This window comes from Gigantopelta aegis, chromosome 15, assembly GCF_016097555.1.
Source record: "Gigantopelta aegis isolate Gae_Host chromosome 15, Gae_host_genome, whole genome shotgun sequence".
Taxonomy (NCBI): Eukaryota; Metazoa; Mollusca; class Gastropoda; order Neomphalida; family Peltospiridae; genus Gigantopelta; species Gigantopelta aegis.
The window spans coordinates 18,059,879-18,085,689 of NC_054713.1; the positions used below are offsets into that span (position 1 = coordinate 18,059,879).

The following is a 25,811-nucleotide window of genomic DNA, read 5'->3' on the forward strand; positions in this document are numbered from 1 at the left end:
TCATGAAATCATATCATATATATGTGCGACGGGAGGTGGGGGGGGGGGGGGGGGGGGGGGGGGGGGGGCAGGAACAAAGTGTTGTACCAAAATCTCCAGATGGGCAAAATGTGCTAACCTAATACTTTTATGCCATGTATTTTCATCATTCTACCCTCAAAATTAGTCGTAATCCATGTAAAAATGCGTAGTGATTCGTTTGCAACCCTATATAGCTGTTTAATAGTAATGGTAATATGAAACCGGCCTCGGTGGCGTCGTGGTAAGCCATCGGTAGGTACTGGGTTCGGATCCCAGTCGAGGCATGGGATTTTTAATCCAGATACCGACTCCAAACCCTGAGTGAGTGCTCCGCAAGGCTCAGTGGGTAGGTGTAAACCACTTGCACCGACCAGTGATCCATAACTGGTTCAACAAAGGCCATGTTTGTGCTATCCTGCCTGTGGGAAGCGCAAATAAAAGATCCCTTGCTGCTAATCGGAAGAGTAGCCCATGTAGTGGCGACAGCGGGTTTCCTCTCAAAATCTGTGTGGTCCTTAACCATATGTCTGACGCCATATAACCGTAAATAAAATGTGTTGAGTGCTTCGTTAAATAAAACATTTCTTTCTTTCTTTCTTGGTAATATGAATAAGTGTTGTTATCCAGATTCGGGCAAAAATCAGCCTGTAAATCGGAGCCCGTACGCATATGGGATCTGAGTTCAATCCTTTATTAATTGTATGAACAAAATATGTAATACAGCTGTATTTGTCATATCCAAACAATATGGAGGAATGACAAATCTAAATAAGGTGAACTAACACGAACACAGCGGTAAAATAAAACTACAAATATAGGAAATCATATGTCAAGACTACCAACATAAGTTTTCTGCATTGTAAGATATTTCCGACTAATAAAATATTTCTACGATTAACCTTACATATTAGATATATTTTCTTGTTTAGAATATCAGTGTCTGTATATTCAATGTGTTCCTGGTCATCTTAATATTTGTAAGAAACCCAAACTGGATTTTGTCTTCAAATAATTTCGTACATATGAAAACATAATATTTTAGGAAATTAAATTAAATTTAAAGTTACATTCTTGAGTTTGCTGCAATTTTTAAGATGTTATCGACTAACAGAGACTTTTTAACGATTGTAATTGCATATCAAATATTTTTTCTGCATAAAATATTAGTGGCTGTATATTAAACGTGTTTCTGATCGTTCTAATATTTGAACTAGGTTAAATTTCATTTTATTTCCTAAAATATTGTTTTTACGTACGTACGAAATTATTTGAAGACAAAATCCAGTTTGGGCCTGTTACAAATATTAAGACGACCAGAAACACATTGAATATACAGACACTGATATTCTAAACAAGAAAATATATTTAATATGTGTAATCGCAGAACTATTTTGTTAGTCGCAAACATCTTACAATGGAGCAAACTCAGGAATGTTCCGTTAACCTACTACAAATATTATAATGATCAGAAACACGTTTAATATGCAGCCACTAATATTTTATGCAGAAAAATATATTTCATATGTAATTACAATCGTTAAAAAGTCTCTGCTAGTCGATAACATCTTTAAAATTGCAGCAAACTTGAGAAGTCCCTTTACATTATAACGGTCACTTGCAAGTGGAATACGGTAACTAAATAACAGCGAAATAAGGCGGTGCTCCTGCTTACGGGTAGATAACTCAAAACCTTTGTGGTCAACCTATATTTTAGGGGTAATTGACTGCACTTCCTAAAAATAGCTGTTATGTAGTCCTTTCGAAATTTTCCTCTTTTTTTACAGAATATATTCTGAAACAGAAATATAAATTGTATTGGAATGCATGCAAAAGTAAACGGTGGTGTGTAACCCGGGTACTCTGACGGTAAGAGAGCTAGACGGACATTTGGACAATTGTTAACACTCTATCCAAATGTCTCTCTAGCTGTCTTACCGTCAGAATACTCGGACTTTGTGCTTATGTCCAATTTAGGTTCAAGCACGCTGTCCTGGGCACACACCACAGGTATCTGGGCTGTCAGTCTAGGACAGTTGGTTAGTTGTTAGTGGTTAGTAAGAGAGAGAAGAGGGTTCAGTGGCCTTACGCCTACCCACCGAGTCCTTTAAGAACTCGCTCTGGGTTGGAGCCGGTACCGGGCTGCGAACCCTGTACCTACCAGCCTGTAGTCCGATGGCTTAACCACTGCACCACTGAGACCGGTAGGATGGTGTGCAACCTTTGTTTTTTGGCTTGGCTTTGCATTGGCTGGCATTTATCAGTGCAACAGTATGTCTGGACAAAATGCTGTTCCAATCTAACGGTAATTAAAGGTAGGATAGCAATTATTTATCGTAGTAGTTAACAACGTGGTTCGGACTTTAGACCGATACGCAGATGAGCTGACGTTCTGTTTCATGGGAAAATGGCAACTGCATTCTTAACCTTATCAGCTGGCTGTGTTTAAAGGTACACAGGTCAGGTACACATTAGAAACTTCATTTTATTTATTTCGTTTAAACTTGTCCAATGGGCGGGCCATTTCTCGTTCTACCCAGTGCACCACGACTGGTGTATCAAAGGCCGTGGTATGTGCTGTTCTGTCTGTGGGATGGTGCATATAAAAGATCCCTTGCTACTAATGGAAACATGTAGCGGATTTCCTCTCATTGGGCTTTTTCTCGTTTTAGCCAGTACACCACGAATGGTATCTCAAAGGCCGTGGTATGTGCTGTTCTGTCTGTGGGATGGTGCATATAAAAGATCCCTTGCTACTAATGGAAAAACATGTAGGGGTTTTCTCTCTAAGACAATATGTCAAAATCATTAAAAGTTTCACATCTAATAGTCGATTATTAATAATCAATGTGTTCTAGTGGTGGCGTTAAACAAAACAAAACAAAACAAACAAAGTTCTATATACAAAAGGCAAAACAATATGGCTTTTCCCCATCGCCCTATTAGGAAGGAAATGGTTTATTTAACGACGCACTCAACACCTTTTATTTACGGTTATATGGCACTTCCCTGTTAGAGGCTGTGACCCCGCAACAAGAGAGTGTGACCCCGCAACTAGAGAGTGTGACCCCGCAACTAGAGAGTGTGACCCAACAGCTAGAGAGTGTGACCCAACAGCTGTAGAGTGTGACCCAACCCGCACACTAGAGAGACCAAACAGCTAGAGAGTGTGACCCAACAGCTGTAGAGTGTGACCCCGCAACTAGAGAGTGTGACCCCGCAACTAGAGAGTGTGACCCAACAGCTAGAGAGTGTGACCCAACAGCTAGAGAGTGTGAACCCAACAGCTGTAGAGTGTGACCCCGCAACTAGAGAGTGTGACCCAACAGCTAGAGAGTGTGACCCCGCAACTAGAGAGTGCGCCCCTCCATTCCAGATATCGTTCTTACGGGTCTTACGTGTTTAGGTCTATATACAGTTACGGTTCAAGCACGCTGTCCTTGCTGTCTGGTCAGTCTGTCTAAAAAATTGGTTAGTGGTTAAATATGAATTTATGTCGGTTGATCGCAGGGAATTAGACTGAAATTATTTTCCCTTGATTTGGGAGTAGCTCCAATAGGTGGCGCTTCGATAAAGTTAATGTTGCACGTGCAATTTGTAGCACGTGTCATTCAGCCTATGAGACCAACAGGGCAAGTGGTGTTTTTGTTATTTTGTATTATGGTGAAGTATTATTATAAAGAGTGATTGTGTGAAACAGCCAGTCAGTCCGTCCGGCCTAGTGTGTTAATAATAAATGAGTTTATATTTATTGGTGTTATATGTTTTCTATGGGAGGGCAATGGAGTTAAGGGGATAGTTAGTGAGACAGAAGTCGGAGTAGCGGGAGGTGTTTTCTATGGGAGGGCACTGGAGTTAAGGGGATGGTTAGTGAGACAGAAGTCGGAGTAGCGGGAGGTGTTTTCTATGGGAGGGCACTGGAGTTAAGGGGATGGTTAGTGAGACAGAAGGGGATGGTTAGTGAGACAGAAGGGGATGGTTAGTGAGACAGAAGGGGATGGTTAGTGAGACAGAAGGGGATGGTTAGTGAGACAGAAGTCGGAGTAACGGTCTTAAACCTCCTATCTGTCTTACATCACTGATCTGTTAAAAAAAACCCCATTTAAAAACCCATTCTGATTGGGAGCCAGTACTGGGAAGCGAACATAATACCTGCTAGCCTTATGCTTTTGTCCGGAATGTCCACAGTATTTTAAAATTTGAACATACATGTAAGGTGCCTGGCTAGTATGCATAATTTTCTTATGAGACATAATGTTAAATGCTGAAACAAAAACATATACCTGGTTACCTGGATGGACAGGTTCCGGTTTATTCAGGTTTGTAATTACTTTGACTACATAGAAAAACCTCCAGGATCTAGAAATTTGGTCGGTTTTAACAGGAAGCCGGTTTGGTCAGGATTTGGTTTAGGCAGGTTCCACAGTAATTATGTGAACCGTGAGCTAACGTTTCATTGCTATTAAAATGGTCTTTGAATAATGTTATTATTATTATTGTTGTTGTTGTTGTTGTTGTTATTATTATTATTTATCTTTTCACCTGACTACACATAAATATATTACAATGTTCAAAAACCTCGATTTCTCCTCTAGTATACTACAGTTTTTTTTTTCATGTTTAAGATTGTCGTAATAAGGCACATAAATAAGACGTAGTATGCTCATAGGTATACAATGAAGCTTATATCGTCCTGAAAATACCTGACTGGCTAACAGCGCATTACCGCAGCGCCCTCTGTCGTTGTTCACCTAGCTAATAAGTGTGGAATTCAAGGAATAACTTCCCTCGTTTTGGACAGAACTCTCTGACAAAGTCAGAATTTGTTCCCACGACTGATGTTTCGAAGTAGTTCTCTGATGGAAAGAAAGAAATGTTTTATTTAACGACGCACTCATCACATTATTTTACGGTTATATGGCGTCAGACATATGGTTAAGGACCACACAGATTTTGAGAGGAAACCCGCTGTCGTCACTACATGGGCTACTCTTCCGATTAGCAGCAAGGGATCTTTTATTTGCGTTTCCCACAGGCAGGATAGCACAAACCATGGCCTTTGTTGAACCAGTTATGGTTTACACCTACCCATTGAGTCTTGCGGAGCACTCACTCAGGGTTTGGAGTCAGTATCTGGATTAAAAATCCCATGCCTCGACTGGGATCCGAACCCAGTACCTACCAGCCTGTAGACCGATGACCTACCACGACGCCACCGAGGCCGGTACTTCTCTGATGGAAGCATGAAATTAAATTACCCACACTTACGATCATTTAAAAAAAAACCCCATAAAACAACAACAAACCTTTAAAAATCAATTTGAAATAGACACCTTCTGGTATATTTTGTTGTATTAAGTTCTTTTTTTCAAATATACTCTTCAAAAAAGTAGGGGAACCTGAAATATTAATGTTAATATCAACTATTAGACCTAACATACGTTTTCACCACAGACATCCTAGTAAAGAACGTTCAGGTCTGTTTATCAACACACCGAAACACATTCCATAGTTTTATTGTGTTATTCTCGATTTTGACCATTTCCAGGAAGGTCGATTAATCACTGTGAAACATTATTTCTGTCAATCTTTTTCATTCTGTTGATCATACAATTGTTATTGTTTTGGTTTTAGTCATATTTATTGTTTGAATTTGCGATTTACTTCTGACCCAAATTGTCCTTCAAGATCTTTGGTGGTCATAACACCTACTGTAATACTGAACTACCGGTTGTAATATTTCCCCAATTAATTCACTATTATCATATAACCATTCCCCAAAACTAATATACCTTACAATTTTGGCAATTGTAAATTCTTATTAGAGTTCCCCTTTTTTTTTTTTGAAGAGTATATATTACGATGTTCACAAACCTCAATTTCTCCCCTGGTATATTACAGGCTTTTTCCCCCCATGTTTAAGATTGTCGTAATAAGACATATAAATAAGATGTAGCATCTACATAGGTATACAATGAAGCTTATATTGTCCTGAAAATAGCCGACTGGCTAACAGCGCATTACCGCAGCGCCCTCTATCGTTGTTCACCTAGCTAATAAGTGTGGTAATTCAAGGAATAAGTTCCTTTTTTGGACGGAACTCTCTGACAAAGTCAGAATTTGTGTCCACGACTGATGTTTAGAAGTAGTTCTGTGCATGCAATTAAATTACTCACACCTCCGATCATTTAAAAATAATAAATAATAAAACAAAAACAAAAAATATATATGTAATATACAGTATGTATTATTCTATTTTTTTCTCATTATTTGTCATCAGTATCACATAATATTATTCTTATTTTCAGTTTCTAATTCTATTCTATTCTATTCTATTCTATTCTATTCTATATATATATTCTATTCTATTCTATTTCTATATATATATATATATATATATATATATATATATAATATATATATATATATATATATATATATATATATATATATATATAATTCGCGGAAAAAAGTTCCTGTGCACCAAATGATTGCATATAGAATATAATTTACTTGAAATCTGGTTATAAAAATTTCAGTATCTGAACGTGTAATCACTTCCGTCGATATTCCAGCGGTGTCCTGTCAATTGCACGAACTATTCATACTTGGTGATCATACGTTGCATTACTAGCATTCTTGGTAACGTGCTCCTGTTTGACGTCATTGTTCTTATCATTGGACTTTAAAACTATTATATGGATTCTCATCACTCAGAGAAATATTTTTGTTGGTACCTGATCGTCGTCAGTGTGATGCCACGCCTCCCAGAAAATGGACTCCTTCGAACAATGGGTATGATTGAGGTTAGAACGGCACAAACGCTGTTGCTAGTAATTTTGGTATTCATTGGTGTTCATCAGAACACTATGCAATATCTGCGGAGATGTTCTTGACAGTTTAGGGGTACTAGGTAGGGATCTTCCATGTTTAGGGAGTCGACACGTGACGCCACGTCAACAAATCGTCAGTATTAAGCGGGTGCACATATGGAATCATTTGCAAATGATACGTTTAACATCCTAATGCATCTCTAAGTTGAGGCCAATCAGTGGAAGAACTGAACGCAACCGGTGATAACAAAGTACGACCATGACCGTACATCAATACGCTGTTCTGTTACATCGTCACCGACGGCGCACCAAGCATTGTGTAGACAGTACTTCAGGTTCAGAAGGCAGGAGAGGATCACCGTACTTTTAACGGATAAATAGTACATCTATGTAAATCACAATATTTAAGTCCTACTGAAATTTTAATGATGCACAGGAACTTTTTTCCGTCAGTATATAATAACAATAATGCAATACACTTTCACAGTTTCTAGACAATAAAATTCGATATCATTGAGGATATTGGTTCAACAAACCTTTCAAAATTAATTTGAAATAGACACCTTCTGATATATTTTGTTGGATTAATTTTTTTTCTTCAAATATCATCTCAGGTATTCGTGAAAACAATTACGAGAACATATTACTGCGATTTGCAATTGTCTTGCTAAACTAGTTTAATGTTGTATACGGTAGTTGTGGGTGTCGATATAAGGGTTGGTGTCCATTGTGTAATAATTACGATATCGGAGATGAGTTTCATTATATATTTACATGTTTGTTTTTTAAGAATGAAAGAAAGCGTTACTTACCATCTTTCTGTCAGTCTAAACCAAATATATATACATTTTATAAATTATTCAACTCTAAGAAAGCTGGTGTCCTTAGAAAACTTTCTATATTTTGTAATCTAATTATGAATTCTTTCAAATCCTCTGGCTGATATTCTGTGTATTTTTTATATTTATTAATATGTATTTATGTACATTTATGTACATTTATGTACACCCACCATCTTGTTACAATTATATTGACTGCTGTATGTATATATATGTAGACTACGGCCTGAGTGTAAATAAAGTTCAGTTCAGTCAGTTCAAACGTGATGGTTTTAAAGTCTTCGCATTTATGGCTCATAGGTTCTAGGTTCGGTTCTCGGCATCGGCTCCTACTCACACTCACTTTTAACGACTCTCTCTGTCTCTCTCTGTCTCTCTCTCTGTCTGTCTGTCTGTCTGTCTGTCTGTCTGTCTCTCTCTCTCTCTCTCTCTCTCTCTCTCTCTCTCTCTCTCTCTCTCTCTCTCTCTCTCTCTCTCTCTCTCTCTCTCTCTCTCTCTCTCTCTCTCTCTCTCTCTCTCTCTCTCTATCTCTTCACCGGCCTCGATGGCGTCGTGGCAGACCATCGGTCTACAGGCTGGTAGGTACTGGGTTCAGATTCCCAGTTCGAGGCATTAGGATTTTTTTTATTAAAGATTATTTCTAATCCTTTTAGATACCGACTCCAAATATCCTACCCTTGAGTGCTGTTTTTTGCAAGGTTTTTTTTTAATACCAATGGGTAGGTGTAAAACCACTTGCACCGGACCAGGGATCCATAACTGAGTTCAAAACAAAGGCCATGGTTTGTGCTATCCTGCCTGTGGGAAGCGCAAAATAAAAAGATAAAAGTTGCTGCCTGCCGTAAAAAGAAGTAGCCCCTATGTGGCAGGACAGTGGGTTTCCTAAAAAAAACAGTGTCAGCGAATAACAAAATAAAAATGTTTGCACGTCCAAATAGAAAAATGATAAGATATAAAAGATCAAATGCGGGATTAGCGGCGTTTTCTGACTAAAAAAACAAACAAAAACTTTTACGTATCTCTAGATTCTCTCACCTCCTGTACTCTCTCTCTAAATAACCCTCTTTACTCTCTCAATCTCTCTAATCCCACCTATTCCACACTCTTAATCTTCGATCTCTCTACCCGCACTCTTCTCTCTCTCTCTCTCTCTCTAGAGCTCGTAGCTAGTAATATACGATATATTATATATATATATATTATATATATATATTTAGAGCTCTGAGAGAGAAGAATCCTGAGGGAGAGAGAGTATAGAGAGGAGGTTATACTATATATAATATATATAAGGAGAGGACGATAGATGTCCGGAGGGAGGAGAGAGAGATGGAGAGAGGACGGTCGAGAAGAATTTGTCTTCACTTTCACCAACCACCACCACCCCAGTTCTCTCTCTCTCCCTATCTAGATACCTACCTCTATTATTTATTATAGTTAACTGAGCCTCCACTTGTTTTCTAAATCTTCACTATTCCAACGGTATCTCATCGTATTTCTTCCTCTCTCTCTGTTATGTCTCTCTCCTCCTCTTTCTCTCAGACGAAAGCTTGTCTCCCTCTCTACCTCTCTCTATCTCCTGCTCGCTCTCTCTCCTCTCGCTTCCACCACCAACTTATCTCCCCCCCCCTCCTATCCCTGAGAGCTCTCCCCCTCTTCCTCTCTCCTCTCCTCTCTCTCTCTCTCTCTCGCCTCTCTCTATCTCTCTCTCTCTCCCTCCCTTCTCTCTGTCTATTCCCCCCCCACCCCTCTCTCATGCTTCGACTGCCAAACAGGCCAAGTATCTATCCCCCCCGGCCCCCTTGCTCTCTTTGGTCTCTCTTAAACCTCTACTCTCCCCAACTTCTTTCCTCTTGAGTTGTACATCAAATTTCTCTTAACTCGCTCAGCATCCAGATCTCGGGCCCATCTCTGAGATGCTCTTCCCGCTCTCTTCTCTCCGATATATGAATAGGGGGGTAGATCGTATATTAAGCTCGAAAAGCTCTCTGCGATCTCCTCTCTCTTCAGTAGTGAGAGCTATACTTCTCTCTTCCTCTCTCTATTCATCTTCTTTCTTTCTAATCTATCTTCCTCTCTCACCCTCTCTCCTCTAAAACAATAATTTATTTTACGTTTGTGTTTTTAACGTCTAGGGCTGGTTCCTTATGGTCTCTCTCTCTATGTCCCCTCCTTACCACAAGATGAGATCCTCTCATGGTCTTGCTCCCCTTCCCTCTCCTCTCTCTGTCTCTATAGACTCACTCTCTCTAGACTCTCGGTATTTGACTGCTGATCTCAGAGCTATATCCTCATCTACTCGACCTCGCTCTCTCTAAATCCTCTCTCTCTCAGTCTCTCAAAGACGAGGAAAAAGTTTCTAAGAGGGCAGAGACACGGCTCCCTACCTACTCTCTGTCCTTATCTCTCTCTCTCTCGGGTAAACAATATTCTCTTATTCCCGTTTCTCTGCTCCCCCTACGTTAGGGATTCGACCTGGCTCTCTCCCACCTTCTTTCTTCTTCCTCTCTCTCTCATCTCCTATACATCTCTTTAGCCTCGTCTACACCTCCTAGCGCCGGGCCTCTATCGAACTACGTCGCTTCCTATACCACTGGCTCTCTCTCTCCAAAGGCTCTCACTTATCTCGTTCGCGCTCTACCCTCTCTCTCTATCTCTCTCTCTCTACTCTCCTCTCTGTACAACAATTTTTATGTACGTTTGTCGTTAACGTTAGGGATTTTGAGCGTGGCTCTCTCTCATCCTCTCTCTCTCTCGCTGTCTCTCTGTCTCTGTCTCTCTGTCTCTCTCTCTCTCTCTCTCTCTCTCTCTCTCTCTCTCTCTCTCTCTCTCTCTCTCTCTCTCTCTCTCTCTCTCTCTCGCGCGCGCTCTCTCTCTCTCTCTTCTCTCTCTCTTTCTCTCTCTCTCTGGCTGAATTTTCTGCCGGATATTCGGTCCGGCAAGTTACACATTCTGTCGGACCGAATGAAAACCTGCCGGACCATACATGATCAGAGGTAAGGATCTAAGGGGGGGGGGTGTGTGTCCAGGGGCCTGGGCCCACCTACATTTTGTAACAGTTATAGTTTTATATATTAATTTTCTTTTTTTTGACGATCCCATCCAAACCTTCCCTAAAGTTCCATTGGCATTCCACCTCATGTCATTGGGCCCCCCTAAATGGATTTTCTGGATCCGCCACTGATGATCAAAATGTACAAATGGTATAAAATAGATATCCTGTATAGCCAACATGTGTGTGTAAAGATATATACAAGAAAATTAAATGATTTTGAATGGAATTGAAAAACCCCCAAAACAATAAGGGCCGAAAATACAAAGCATGTTTATGTCTTGCACGCTTGTAACTAAACGTATTTACAATGCTTAAACACCTGCGTTTTGTTTTTGTTTTTGTTGTTTTTGTTTTGTTTTTTATAAACAGGCTTCTTAAATTCAGCCCTATATGTTTTAATATGTGCAGCGACTACATATTTGTAATTGTTTACATCTACTGTGCATAGTCCATATTAAAAATGCTAAGAATTGAAAAACTGGAGACGAAATGTCTTTATTTTACTAAAAAGCAAGGTTTTGGATGTAATTTTTTAAAACGCTCGCACGCACACAAACACACACATAGAAACACACACACACACACACACACACACACACACACACACACACACACATAGAAACACACACACACACACACAAACACACACACACACACACACACACACACACATACGCGCGCGCACACACACACGCTAAACCAAAATAAAAAACAAAACGGCTATTGTGTGTCTAACTTGGCCTGGAGAATATGAAAAAAACCACCTGATTACTTTTACAGATTAAATTCTTTGATATAACAGTCGTGTAGCACATAGCAAGGCATTTCAAACACGAATAGGTCACGATCCACCCTCCCCCCCCACCACCCCATAGGTTTTGCGACAGTTTATTATAATATATTAATTTTCTTTATTTTTTACGATTCCCCTCAAAATCTGCCCCAAAGATCCCTTGGCATCCCGCCGAATGTCATTGCCTCCCCCCCCCCCCCCCACCCCCCTCCCAAATGGATTTTCTGGATCTGATGTTAATTTAACATTAATAACTGATATTAGGACCCGTCACACTATGTGGCATAATGGGAGTTAAACAGTTAAAATGTGTTCTGTTTCGCGACACAAGTAGAGCATATTAATTAATCATCGGCTATTGGATGTCAAATATTTTTGATAATTCTGACTTATAGATTTGGAGGGTACGACAGTTATAATTTTATTATATATTAATTTTCATTTTTTTTTTACGACTCCCCCTCCAAACCTCCAACAAAGTTCCTTTGGCATTCCGCCAAATGTCATTGCCCTCTCCCCCCCCCCCAAAAAAAAAAAAGAGAAAAAAAGAAGAAGAGGATTTTATGGATCCGATGTTAATTTAACATTAATAACTGATATTAGGACCCGTTACACTATGTGGCATAATGAAAGTTAAAAAGTTAAAATGTGTTTTGTTTAGGAGGGTAGGGCGTAACCCAATGGTAAAGAGCTGGCCTAATGCGCGGTTGATCTGATATCGATGCCCGTTGGTGGGGCCCATTAGTATATTTGGTATCTGGTATATTAAACACCCTGGTATGTTATGTCCTGTCTATGGGATGGTGCATGTAAAAGATCCCTTACTGCCAATGGAAAAATGAAATGAGTTTTCTCTAAAACTATCAAAATTGAAAGTTTGTTTTGTTTAACGACACAACTAGAGTACATTGATTTATTAACCATCGGCTATTTCATGTCAAACTTTTGGTAATTCTGACATATAGTGTTAGAAAGGAAACCCGGTACATTTTTCATCAGAAGCAAAGGGGTCGTTTATATGCACTGTCTCACATACAGGATAGAACATACCACGACCTTTGATATACCAGTCGTGGGGCACTGGTTGGAACAGGAAAACAATGGAAGATACTTTTCCGCGCGTTGTACCTTTAAGACGTTGTGTGTGTGTGACTTGGTGTATTTGCTATCTCAAGCCATAATTCAGTCAGATATCAGCCATGAAGTTCGCTCTTGTTATACTGCTGTGCTGCCTCGTTATACTCGCGCAAGGTATTTATATTTTATAAAGAGCTAGAGACGGTGATAGAGAGTTACTCACGCACACTCACACACACACACACACACACACACACATACATATATATATATATATATATATATATATATAGAGATATAGAGAGAGAGAGAGAGAGAGAGAGAGAGAGAGAGAGAGAGAGAGAGAGAGAGAGAGAGAGAGAGAGAGAGGTGGGGGGAGAGGGAGAGAGAGAAAGAAAAATACATACACATACACACACGACACACACACACACAAACACACAAACATACACACACACAGACACACACAAACACACACAGACAGACAGACACACACACTCACACACACACACAAACACACGCACAAACAGACACACATACACACACACACACTATACACACAATCACACACACACACACACACAAACACACACACACTATACACACAAACACACACACACACAGATGCCACATTAACTTTCTAAATAATGAAACAGTTATCTTGCTTTGAAAAATAACAGGAGATTAAGATTACGTTTCACACTTCACTCGTGCATTGAAATTGAAATTAAAACCAGACGCTTAATCACGATAGTTGACTTACGAATGGCTCCACAAACTATTACACGCGAGTGTATACATAGATTTAATCAGACTCGAAAAGTACTTTATTGACCTAGGAACATCGTCATCGTTTTCATCATGTTATTGATATATTCAGATACATCTAATTGAATTATAGCCACGTAGACATAACACTGATAATATACGGTAACTGCGTTCATTAGTTAGATATCAGTCATCAAATACGCTCTTGTCGTATTGCTTGGCTGTTTCGCCATTCTTACGTAAGGCATTTTTTTAAATTATATTCTGATCAACATTCATTCATTTCAACTTATTTTCGTGCTTATATCCAATTAAGATTCAAGCACGCTATCCTGGGCCCCGTTCCACGAAGCGATCTTAGCCTTAAGATCATCATAACTACATAACTACCGATTGCACTTAAGATGATATTAGTATTACGATCACTTCGTGGGACGTGGCCCTGGGCACACACCTCAGCTATCTGGGCTGTTTGTCCACCAAAGAGTGTTAGTTGTCGTTAGTTGTTAGTTATTAGTGAGATAGAAGAGGGTGTAGTGGTTGTACACCTTACCCATTGAGTCGTTAAAGCTCGCTCTGGGTGGGAGTCGGTACCGGGCTGCGAACCCAGTGCCTACCAGCCGACTGATCAACAAAAGAAACGCGAATGTTAATTTAGTTTTCTTTAATTAATTTAGAATTATTTAATTTAATTCCACAATGCTAATATGAGACTACCAACTGCCAGCAGAAAGTTTCCCAACTATACGGTGGCGTTGTAATTTCAACCAACTCCCGACTTTACGACGGGTGCGCTCAGATTAACAATTAATGGATTATACGACGAGAATCGAGTTGTAAGAGCGCTCAGACTAGCAACTGGACAGTCGTAGAAGTCGTGACAGCCGAAAGTTGGCCAACTTTCTGCTGGCAGTTGGTAGTCTGAACCTAGCATAATTTTGTGTCTACTAAAATTATCAATGTCTCGCGGACAGTTTTAGCTGATATGCCGATCTATTTACAGAATTAATTTTATAATGAAAAAAACATTAAAACATAATTATGCGTTTCTTGTATTGCTCAGTAAGCTCTAGAAAGAGCTAGATAGAGAGAGAGAGAGAGAGAGAGAGAGAGAGAGAGAGAGAGAGAGAGAGAGAGAGAGAGAGAGAGAGAGAGAGAGACAGAGAGAGAGTGAGAGAGCGAGACGTAGAGAGACATGTAGAGAGAGAGAAAGACACTCACACACACACACCACACACACACACACACACACACACACACACACACACACACCGACGATTCTTACCTCCAGTTGTTCCCAGTATAAAAGTACAGATATGCCACATTAACTTTCTAAATGATGAAACAGTTATCTTGCTTTGAAAAAGAACAGACATTAAGATTACGTTTCGCACTTCACTCGTGCATTGAATAATTTAAATCCACATCGCTTAATCAAGGCAGTTGACTTACTAATGGTTCCACAAACGAGTGTATAGATTTAATCGGTCTCGAAAAGTACTTTATTGACCGAGCAATATCGTCATCGTTTTCATCATGTTATCGATATTAGTCCATGGGTCAAATACCGAAACCCTCCCCTCCTCCCTAGGGATTTAATATCTACTTGTCTGCAGCAAAAATTTTGGTGGATTAAAAAAATATTGCCATTTGAATATGGGTACCGTTGCACATTTTGTCCCAAAACTGCTATATGGAAAAATTAAATATAGTGATAAAGTTGTCATCCATATAAATTTATAACAGATATAAGGCCAACATGAATTATATTCATTCTGTACTAGAAGTTAATATTAACAAACCAAATAACAATGCAATATGTGGTATGAATAATGATATACTCATCGGTAAAAGTTAAGCAATGACTGAAATGCATTATTTTCTATATTTATACATACTTTGGGCTGTTTGAACCTTTTATTTTTAAAAATTGCACTGTATTTAATATAGTGAGGCAGCACTATTCAAATATGGTTCAGTATATCTACCTATGCTATTCTCAACAAAGTTAATTAAGGACTAATAGATATTTTAGCAGTTTTCTTTAAATATCTTCCATTGAAAGTTATCAGCATTGTGGCATGTTCTTAATGCTTTAAATAACAATTTAGAGGGAACACAATGACAAATATCATTCTGAACAAATGTCTAACAAATACTAGCCTAATTGTCATTTCAATATTTTTCATAAATATATGAAATACCCAGTGTTTTTTGCGTGTATCGCCAGTATCAGTTTACTGAAACAATGTGTAGATATCATGTATGTGACCAAAATGTGCTAAAATAATATGAGAGTAACAAAGAATTATGTTATAATATAAGAACGTTTACTCGCCCTTAATTAATTTTGTTGAGTATACATGCATGTGCAACAATATTATGAAAGTGTCCGTCTTTACTAAGGGGGCTTATAGTGGGCCCATGGTCTATATGCAGATACATTTATGTGACGGAACATGCTCTTATTTTTTTCGCCTGTGGCGAAGTTAATTGTTTCAGAGGGCCGTGTGCGGCGTGGTTACGTAATACCCCCGCGCGATGGTGGTCGAGCTGTTCCCAATATGCACTTAGACCAGGTGGGCACTTTGTTACGTAATACCTCCGCGCGACCGTACCCCCTAATACACACCCAGACCAGGTACGGAGGCCATGTGGCCAGTAGTTACGTAATACCTCCGCGAGTTCTGTTTTACGACCTTGTATTCCTAGCGGAATGGCGACAGCTAGTCTGACCATCTAAGAAAAAATGTCGTCTTGGTCGCTGTGGAAAATGCACATGATAGGGGGAGTACTGCGATGTGCCCCCAGGCGATATTCGGTTTTTGTAATAAATAGATAGGATTTTAGATATATCGAGGAGAAACATATTGGAAGGCTTCCGGGGAACGTGTCCGTTTGGACTGTTAAATATATATTTCTGCTCTGTTGTATAACCTTGATGTGATTGATGTGAATTTAAATATTTTAATACTGTATTATACCAATATTATTTAGACAGTGTTTCCGGTAATCTGACGAAGTAAATTGTAGGCTTTACTGTTCTAAAATTATTAAAGCTTAACCAGTGATCCTAGAGGACCTAGGTAAACTGTAGGTTATTGTCTTTATTGTGATAGGTACCAGTATTAATTCTGTATTACAAGGTTACTGAATGAGTAGTTAAGGGTTAATTAAAAATTAACCAGTTAGGAATAGAGTTGTAATTCCTTTATTAATTAAGTTCCCCTGGCAGCGTTTCTCAATTATCACACGTGTGTGTGTTGTATCATGGTGAAGTGATTAGAATATGCGTTTCTTATATTCCTCAGTAATCTTTATAAAGAGCTAGAGAGAGAGAGAGAGAGAGAGAGAGAGAGAGAGAGAGAGAGAGAGAGAGAGAGAGAGAGAGAGAGAGAGAGAGAGAGAGAGAGAGAGAGAGAGAGAGAGAGAGAGAGAGAGAGAGAGAGAATGTTTAGACAATCCACTATCAGTGATTTTAAAACTTTACTAGCCACGATTAAAAATTCACTAGCCCTACCTTACTTAAAGATAATACAATTTTACTAATTAATAGAAATAATCAGATATGTGACCTAAGAGGAAGATAAATAGACATGGTAATAGAAGTTATTTACTAGCCCAACATTGAATAACACTAGCCATGGGAATGGGGCCACACACACACACACACACACACACACACACACACACACACACACACACACACACACACACACACACACACTCACACACACATACACACACACATACATACACACATAGACACACACACTCACACACTCACACACACACACACATACACTCACACACAAACACACACACACACACACACACACACACACACACACACACATACACACACACACATCGACTATTCTTACCTCCATTTTGTTTTCCGGTATAAAAGTACAGATGCCACATTAACTTTCTAAATAATAAAACAGTTATGTTGCTTTGAAAAATAACAGATTGAGATTACGTTTCGCACTTCACTCGTGCATTGAAATTGAAATTAAAACCAGACGCTTAATCACGACAGTTGACTTACTAATGGCTCCACATACTATTACACGCAGGTGTATACATAGATTTAATCAAGTACTTTATTGACCCAGGAAGATCGTCATCGTTTTCATCATGTTATCGATATATTCAGATACATCTAATTGAATTATAGCCACGTAGACATAAAACTGATATTATACATAGTTAGATATCAGTCATTAAATACGCTCTTGTCGTATTGCTTGGCTGTTTCGCCATTCTTACGAAAGGCATTTTTTAAAATTATATTCTGATCAACATTCATTCATTTCAACTTATTTTCGTGCTTATATCCAATTAAGATTCAAGCACGCTATCCTGGGCCCCGTTCCACGAAGCGATCTTAGCCCTAAGATCATCATAACTACATAACTACCGATTGCACTTAAGATGATCTTAGTATTACGATCACTTCGTGGGACGTGGCCCTGGGCACACACCTCAGCTATCTGGGCTGTTTGTCCACCAAAGAGTGTTAGTTGTCGTTAGTTACTAGTGAGATAGAAGAGGGTGTAGTGGTTGTACACCTTACCCATTGAGTCGTTAAAGCTCTCTGTGGGTGGGAGCCGGAGAGAGAGAGAGAGAGAGACACACACATACACACACACACACACACACACACACACACACCGACGATTCTTACCTCCATTTTGTTTTCCAGTATAAAATGCAGATATGACACATTAACTTTCTGAGAGAGAGAGAGAGAGAGAGAGAGAGAGAGAGAGAGAGAGAGAGAGAGAGAGAGAGAGAGAGAGAGAGAGAGACACACACACACACACACGCACACACACACACGGTACTTTAACTGTTACAGTGTTAAAGTACAGTTATACTTGTATGTGTTATATTGACCTTAATGAGGACGAAACTGTATCTCATTTTAAAAACACAACAGTACAATCAGTTTTATTTCATTAAGATTACCCCCCAAAAATTAATTACGTGACATCAAGCACTGACATTAACGGCTGACTCGCACGACAAAATAGATTTAATTTGTCCCGAAACGTACTTTATACAACCAACTGCAAAGTCATAATATCCTACTTGCTAATGATATTGTTTGATGCAAATGAATTATGAATACGTGATCATAAATCAGAAGAAAACAATTATATATTCGTTACGTTTCAGCTGACCCTGCTTTAAAATGTTTGCAAAAAAAGATTTATGGTAGAGAGCGTTAGCTAAAAAGGAACGTACAGACAGTATACTCTGCCTTCATTAGGTCACGGCGTGTGAGGGAGGGGGTGGAGGAAACACTTCCTGCTTAAAGCAAATTTTATTTTCAAAAAATATTTTTTTCCCTGGGGATCATAGGCCCCTCCTCCCATGAAATTTCGCTTGCCACAGTCGTTAATCAAAACAAACTCAAATGAACCATAGTGTCTATAATGTCGTGTATGGAATTGTATTGTACTGAGAGAAAGAAATGAAGGAATTGAAATAGTTGTAGTATTATTACAAGTATGTTGACCCCAGTAGCATTTAAATAACCCATTTTGGATTGACGTTACTTGTAATATTTAGCACTAACTGATAACAGCTGTATAAGTGGTATAGAGCCGCTTGTGGGGGAGGGACGTAGCCCAGTGGTAAAGCGTTCGCTTGATGCGCGGTCAGCATGGGATCGATCCCCGTCGGTGGGCCCATTGGGTTATTTCTCGCTCCAACCAGTGCACCACGACTGGTATATCAAAGGCCGTGGTATGTGTTATCCTATCTGTGAGATGGTGCATATAAAAGATCCCTTGCTGCTAATCGAAAAAGAGTAGCCTATGAAGTGGCAACAGCGGGTTTCCTCTCTCAATATCTGTGTGGTCCTTAACCATATGTCCGACGCCATATAACCGTAAATAAAATGTGTTGAGTGCGTCGTTAAATAAAACATTTCCGTTCTTTCCTATTAATGCCGCTTGTATAACAGCAACATGAGGCGGTGCTGTGGCATGGGGGTCGCTAACTGAAAATTGTTGTCGTCAACCAGTTTTGATTTTTCGCACGATAGTTGTTATTGGTTAGCTCTCCTTGAAACTTGTAGTCACACGATCCTCTCGATAGCGTTGTATTTTTTCACAGAATATATTGTGATAAAAATTGTAGTGGACTACACTGAGAAATTAATGGGGGTGTGAAACCTTAAGGTTGCAGTCACTCTTTTCTGTTAGTGTTGGTGCGGTGGCTTATTTATTTTTATCAGTATATTTTATATAATTATGTAACTGGATAGAATCTTCTTCTCTTTTTTTTCTTCTTCTTTTTAATATTCACCACGCAGTATGAGGTATACAAATTGGAACTGATACGTATTAATAAAATAAACATATAAGAATAAAACAGATGATGTATTATAGAAAGGTACCATTCGTTTTAATATAAATATTAACATAATACATTTGTAAATCAATTCTACATATTCTATAAATATGAATAAATAATTCAGAAACATAAATATACATTAAACCCTATACAACTGGTTTTGTCCAACAATTCAACTTTTATTCAACATTTATTGGACACACACACGCACATGCACGCGCGCGCGCACACACACACACACACACACACCGCTGAAGCAAATGGTCCGCTTTCAGAACTAAAACATACAGGTTGTTACAGATATGGAGTTTCTGGTGGTGCAAAAACAAAATAGAAAAAGGATCCACTTGGTTCATATTCGACACACACACACACACACACACACACACACACACACACACACACACACACACACACGGTCCAGATCACGCTACGCCCCTGTTCTGGTTGTTGACTTTAGCATTTTGAATTGTATACAATGTATGTATTGTTTGGCATTTAGCACTGAAATTGATAATATAATCTTTATCTAGTGGATTGTACCTTAACGAATAATGCTGTAATAGCTAGGTAGGATAATTCGTCATGGAAGTCATTTGAACAAAACTCTTAAAGCAACAGACTCTTGTTTTTAAACACTACGGCGTATTATTCACTAATAAAATCCTTTTTGATAATTTAAATTAGAAATACTTAGATTTTATTATTTAGAATAATGGTTCTGTCTTCCAAGGTTTTGTTATATCCCGAAATGTATTTTGCATAATTTTAAAAACGCACGTTCATCTGATAATTAATGGTTATGGAGTGCGTCGTTAAATAAAACATTTCTTTCTTTCTTTCCATTATCACGGGCTGAAACGAGGGTATGCGCCTTTAAAATGATAGTTTAAATAGCATCTGATCCAACTAAAATCATGTGAGATATTAGAGACTTGTATCGCTCGATATATTCCGATCCTTTATTTACATGAATAAAACACCCTTCATCACAGAGTCATTCACATTGTCGTCCTTTCATCTTATAATGATCCGCGATTATTGTTCAGTCATTTCGATTTATCAAAATAACAGCTGAAAGATTTATATAGCAAACACAAACATATTTACAGTATTGTTAAGCTTGTTGTGTGTTGTATTATCAAAAATAAAACAAAACCTGTGCATAATGTCACGTAGGTCTAGACCGTTAACGTCAGAACCACGTAAAGAAATGAAATATTGATGGACAAAGATAGCACACAATGGAACAAGACAACAAAAATAGCAAGTAAATCCAAACCAAGAGACATACTCGCTACATAAATATGTAATATACTGATGAACAAATATAACGCATATCACTCGGATGATATGGACATAATGTTTTAGGTAAAAATAATATATATATATATATATAGAGAGAGAGAGAGAGAGAGAGAGAGAGAGAGAGAGAGAGAGAGAGAGAGAGAGAGAGAGAGAGAGAGAGAGAGAGAGAGAGAGAGAAAGAGAGAGACACAGAGAGAAAGAGAGACAGAGACAGACAGAGAAAGAGAGAAATTGTGAAACTGTACGTGTTTTTATATTCTTGTATGCGCATGAATGCGTGTGTGCGCGCGCGCGTGTGCGTGTATCTTACGTTATCTCACCAATATTATTAATCACCGATTATTATTAAAAATTAACGTCTCTCTCCTGTCGGATTCTATTATATCGAGATCGATACTCAGCTGGGTTGACTGTTTACACACGCCGTGGTGCTTAACGTCATTAACTCCAACTAATGGATTAAACAATATTATCTCTTCAAGCCGTAATTGCAGGTGCTTTTACTCTCGATCTAGGCATTAACAAATAAACATTACTCTAAAACAATTAAGGCCAACCTTTTAAAAGTTCGCGGTAACTCATAACAATCACTTCACCTCACTTATTTTTACTGTGGAAACCTTAAAGCGTGCAAATTGCGCTAACTGGTGGATGATATTTATATGATATTTACAACTGATGAATATGCATCAGTTTATATGTACGCTGACCTCTTTAATGTAATAAGTGTTCATAATTTTATAATTCCATTAATAATTTTAATTAAAAAAAAATTATGATACCACGTGCAGGTGCGTGAGCATGAATATGTGTTGGGGAGGGGAGTGTGTGGGGTGGTGGGGGCGAAGTTTTTAATGTGGTCGATTCGTGCTCCCGTAGAAAATTTATTTTAAAAAAAGAGAGAAAAACTAAAATGCGTATTGAAAAAAAGATGTTATCTACCCTGAATGCACCTACCCCATGCGTCTGACGTGGTTTCATTTTATTTTTTTAATAAATAAAATTTAAAAAAAAAATAATAATAATAAAATCCACCGATGTTCATAACTCTATGACTATCAGGGTCGATGTGCGGTCGGTGTGGGATCGATCCCCGTCGGTGGATCCATTGGGCTATTTCTCGTCACAGCCAGTGCACCACAACTGGTATATCGAAGGTCGTGGTATGTGCTATCCTGTCCGTGGGATAGTGCACATAAAAGATCCCTTGCTGCTAATTGGAAAGAGTAGCCCATGAAGTGGCGACAGTGGATTTCCTCTCTCAATATCTGTGTGGTCCTTAACCATATGTCTGACGCCATATAACCGTAATTAAAATGTGTTGAGTGCGTCGTTAAATAAAACATTTCTTTCTTTCTTTCTAATTTCGGTATATTCGGTTACTGACGGGAAAACCCGAACCACAGAATGAACATTCGTCTTATGCCTAGGAAAGAGTTACCAAATTGCTAAATGTTGGCATCCAATGGGCGATGATTAATAAATCAAGGTGCTCTAGTGGTGTCGTTAAACAAAACAAACTTTAACTTTAATATTCTAAAATGGTATAAGAAACCAAACATTTTGTAAGGCTAGCCGGAGTTGATTTTCCAATAAGAGTTTGACAGCGTCTGGTAAATTTCCTATTGCCAAGTGTTTGTTCAATACGACTGACTGATCAGCCACGAGGCTAGATAGAGCGACGTAAAAATGTACTGCTGGTCAGGTCAGGTCAGGTCAGGTCAGAGTATTTAACGTGCACATTTAGTGCGAGCTGTTATAGCGTACGCCTTTCCTGGGCACAGGTGCGGGCCTCGGCCGGCTCCTCCGTCCAGGACAGGAAACGGGTGGGTTGGAGGAGGGACCGCCTGTACTGGCTGGTGCAAGGGAGCACCAGCAGTCCGACCGGAGACGGTAACAGGCGGAGGGTGGTATGGTGCTATGGAATTTGGAATGTTCCGTGGGATTAAGCCAAAGATAAATGGTGCGCATTTTTGTGAAGGACGTTAGGCGCAATTTGGAACGGTTCGTCAAAAGATAAAAAAGGGTGCTACGTATAGGTTTGGAAGATTAGTGCACGGAGAGTAGCTCGTTAAGGGGTTCTAGTACTGCTGGGTTTTAAGTAAGACATATTGCCGAGATAGTGTGTATTTAACTGTGTCCAGAACATTAGCAAGTTCAAGTTCTTTATTTGCTTTGAGTTTTACAACTCATTAGCTGGATACATAACATAAACAATACAACATAGCTATACAAAATACACACGTGCAAAACAATGGTGGGTGTGGTTTATATATAATCATGGACAAATAAAGTGATATAAGTTACATTTATTACATTAATTTGTTTTGTTGTTTGTTTGTTTTTGGGTGTTTTTTTTTTTTTTGGGGGGGGGGGGGGGGGGGGGGGGGGGTTTGCAATAAAACAGCATTTCTTCAGCATTATTTATCGTGATATATTAAAAAAACACAGACAAAAATCCCGGTTGTTTTTATAGGGGGACGAGTGTAGGCAACGCACATGCAAAACTATTTTCATATTCAATTCTGTATTGCTGCAATAAACATCAAGTTACGGTTTTGCTCCAAACGCATATTATTTTTAAAAAAATCCAGATTGTAACAAAAAAAGATCCTTTATCAGTTACAGTTGTTACCAATATGTCATTTGTCTACATGCTTAACATATATGATATGGCATTTGTATAAGAAAATAATCAGTTATTTATGCCTCTTAGTACAGTTTAGCTGGTTATCTATGTTGAAGGAAGGAAATGTTTTATTTAACGACGCTCTCAAAACAACGCACTCGGTTATATGGGTCCAGTGGAATAGCGTTCGCACGATGAGCGGTCGGTCTAGGATCGATCCTCGTCGGTGGGCCCATTGGGCTATTTCTCGTTCCAGGCAGTGCACCATAACTGGTATATCAAAGTCCGTGGTATGTACTACCCTGCCTGTGGGATGGTGCATATAAAAGATTCCTTGCTGCTAATCCAAAAGAGTAGCCCATGAAGTGGCGACTGCGGGTTTCCTCTCATTATCTATGTGGTCCTTAATCATATATTTGACGCCATATAACCGTAAATAAAATGTGTTGAGTGCGTCGTTAAACAAACAATTCTTTCTTTCTTTCGGTTATATGGCGTCAGACATATGGTTAAGGACCACATAGATAATGTTGAGATAGGAAACCAGCTGTCGCCACTTCATGGGCTACTCTTTTCGATTAGCAGCATGGGATCTTTTATATGCACCATCCCATATACAGAGTAGTACATACCACGGCCTTTGATATACCAGTCGTGGTACACTGGCTGGAACGAGAAATAGCCTAATGGGCCCACCGACGGGGATCGATCCCAGACCGACCGCGCATCGAGCGAGAGCTATGTTGAAGCCACACTTACGAATAACAGCTTGAGGAATCATAGACTTGTGCATTGGAGTAGTAGTGGGGTTTAGCTCAGTCGGTTGAGTGCTCGCTTGAGATGCATGCGTCGCAGGATCGAACCACCTCGGTGGATCCATTCATCTGATTAGGTTTTTTCTTTTCGTTCCAACCAATGGTTAAAGGCCATGGTATTTGCGTTCCTGTCTGTGGGAAAGTGCATTTAAAAGATCCCTTGCTGCTTTAGGAAATATGCAGCGGTATTCTTCTGATGACGACATGTCAGAATTATCAAATGTTTGACAACCAATAGCCGATGATTAATTAATCAATGTGCTCTAGTGGGGTCTTTAAACAAAACAAACTTCTTTGGGAAAGTGCATATGAAAGATCACTTGCTGCATTAGGAAAAAATATAGCGGGTTTCATCTGATGGCTACGTGTCAAAATTGCCAAATGTTTGACATCCAACAGCCGATGATTAATTAATCAATGTGCTCTAATTGTGTCGTTAAACAAACTAAACTTTGCTATCAATATGTCATTTGTCCGCATGGTTAATATATATAAAATGACATTTCTAACATATGATTAATTAATCAGTGTGCTCTAGTGGTGTCGTTAAATAAAACAAAGATTTTGGAGTAGCAGTATACCATCTCTCGTCGGTTGTTTTTTGTTTGTTTGGGGGGTTTTTTGTGTTTTTTTGTGGAGCTGTTGTTTCTTGTTTTCTGGGGAATTGTTTCCTTTTGATTGCTTGTCTCAATTTAGTCATCAAATTCGCATAATAGACGACAGTGATCGTACGTTTTGGTGGCATGTTGTCAACCATTAGAGTTCCTATCGTATCTCTGAAAACAGTTGTTTGTCAAACCTTGCCTTGACATCAAATTATCTTCCAGTCCTTTGATAATCTTCAAAGCTTTCTAGTCCTAGCTGGAATTCAGGAGACCATTCTGCAATTGCTGAATAATTGGAAGATCCACAATTATAATCACCAACCGTACACTTATGGATTTCAGTAGCGCGTTCACATTTCTTGTTGACAAACGTGATGAAATGATGGTCACGGAAGCGGGACGTAGCCCAGTGGTACAGCGCACGCTCGATGCGCGGTCGGTGTGTGATCGATCCCCGTCGGTGGGCCCATTGGGCTATTTCTCATTCCAACCAGTGCTCCACGACTGGTATATCAAAGGCCGTGGTATGTACTACCCTGTCTGTGGGATGGTGCATATAAAAGATCCCTTGCTGCTAATCGAAAAGAGTAGCCCATGAAGTGGCGACAGCTGGTTTCCTCTCTTAACATCTGTCTGGTCTTAACCATATGTCTGACGCCATATAACCGTAAATAAAATGTGTTGAATGCGTCGTTAAATAAAACA

General features: G+C 39.1%; 1 long non-coding RNA gene across 1 annotated transcript in view; it reads left to right on the plus strand.

Annotated features, from left to right (window-relative positions):
• The first annotated feature begins 12,729 nt into the window (after positions 1–12,729).
• LOC121389974 overlaps positions 12,730–25,811 on the plus strand; it is a 31,252-nt gene continuing 18,170 nt past the window's right edge. The window contains exon 1 of the long non-coding RNA XR_005960132.1: positions 12,730–12,786. This is a non-coding gene — a long non-coding RNA (uncharacterized LOC121389974). The remainder of the gene's footprint in view (positions 12,787–25,811) is intronic.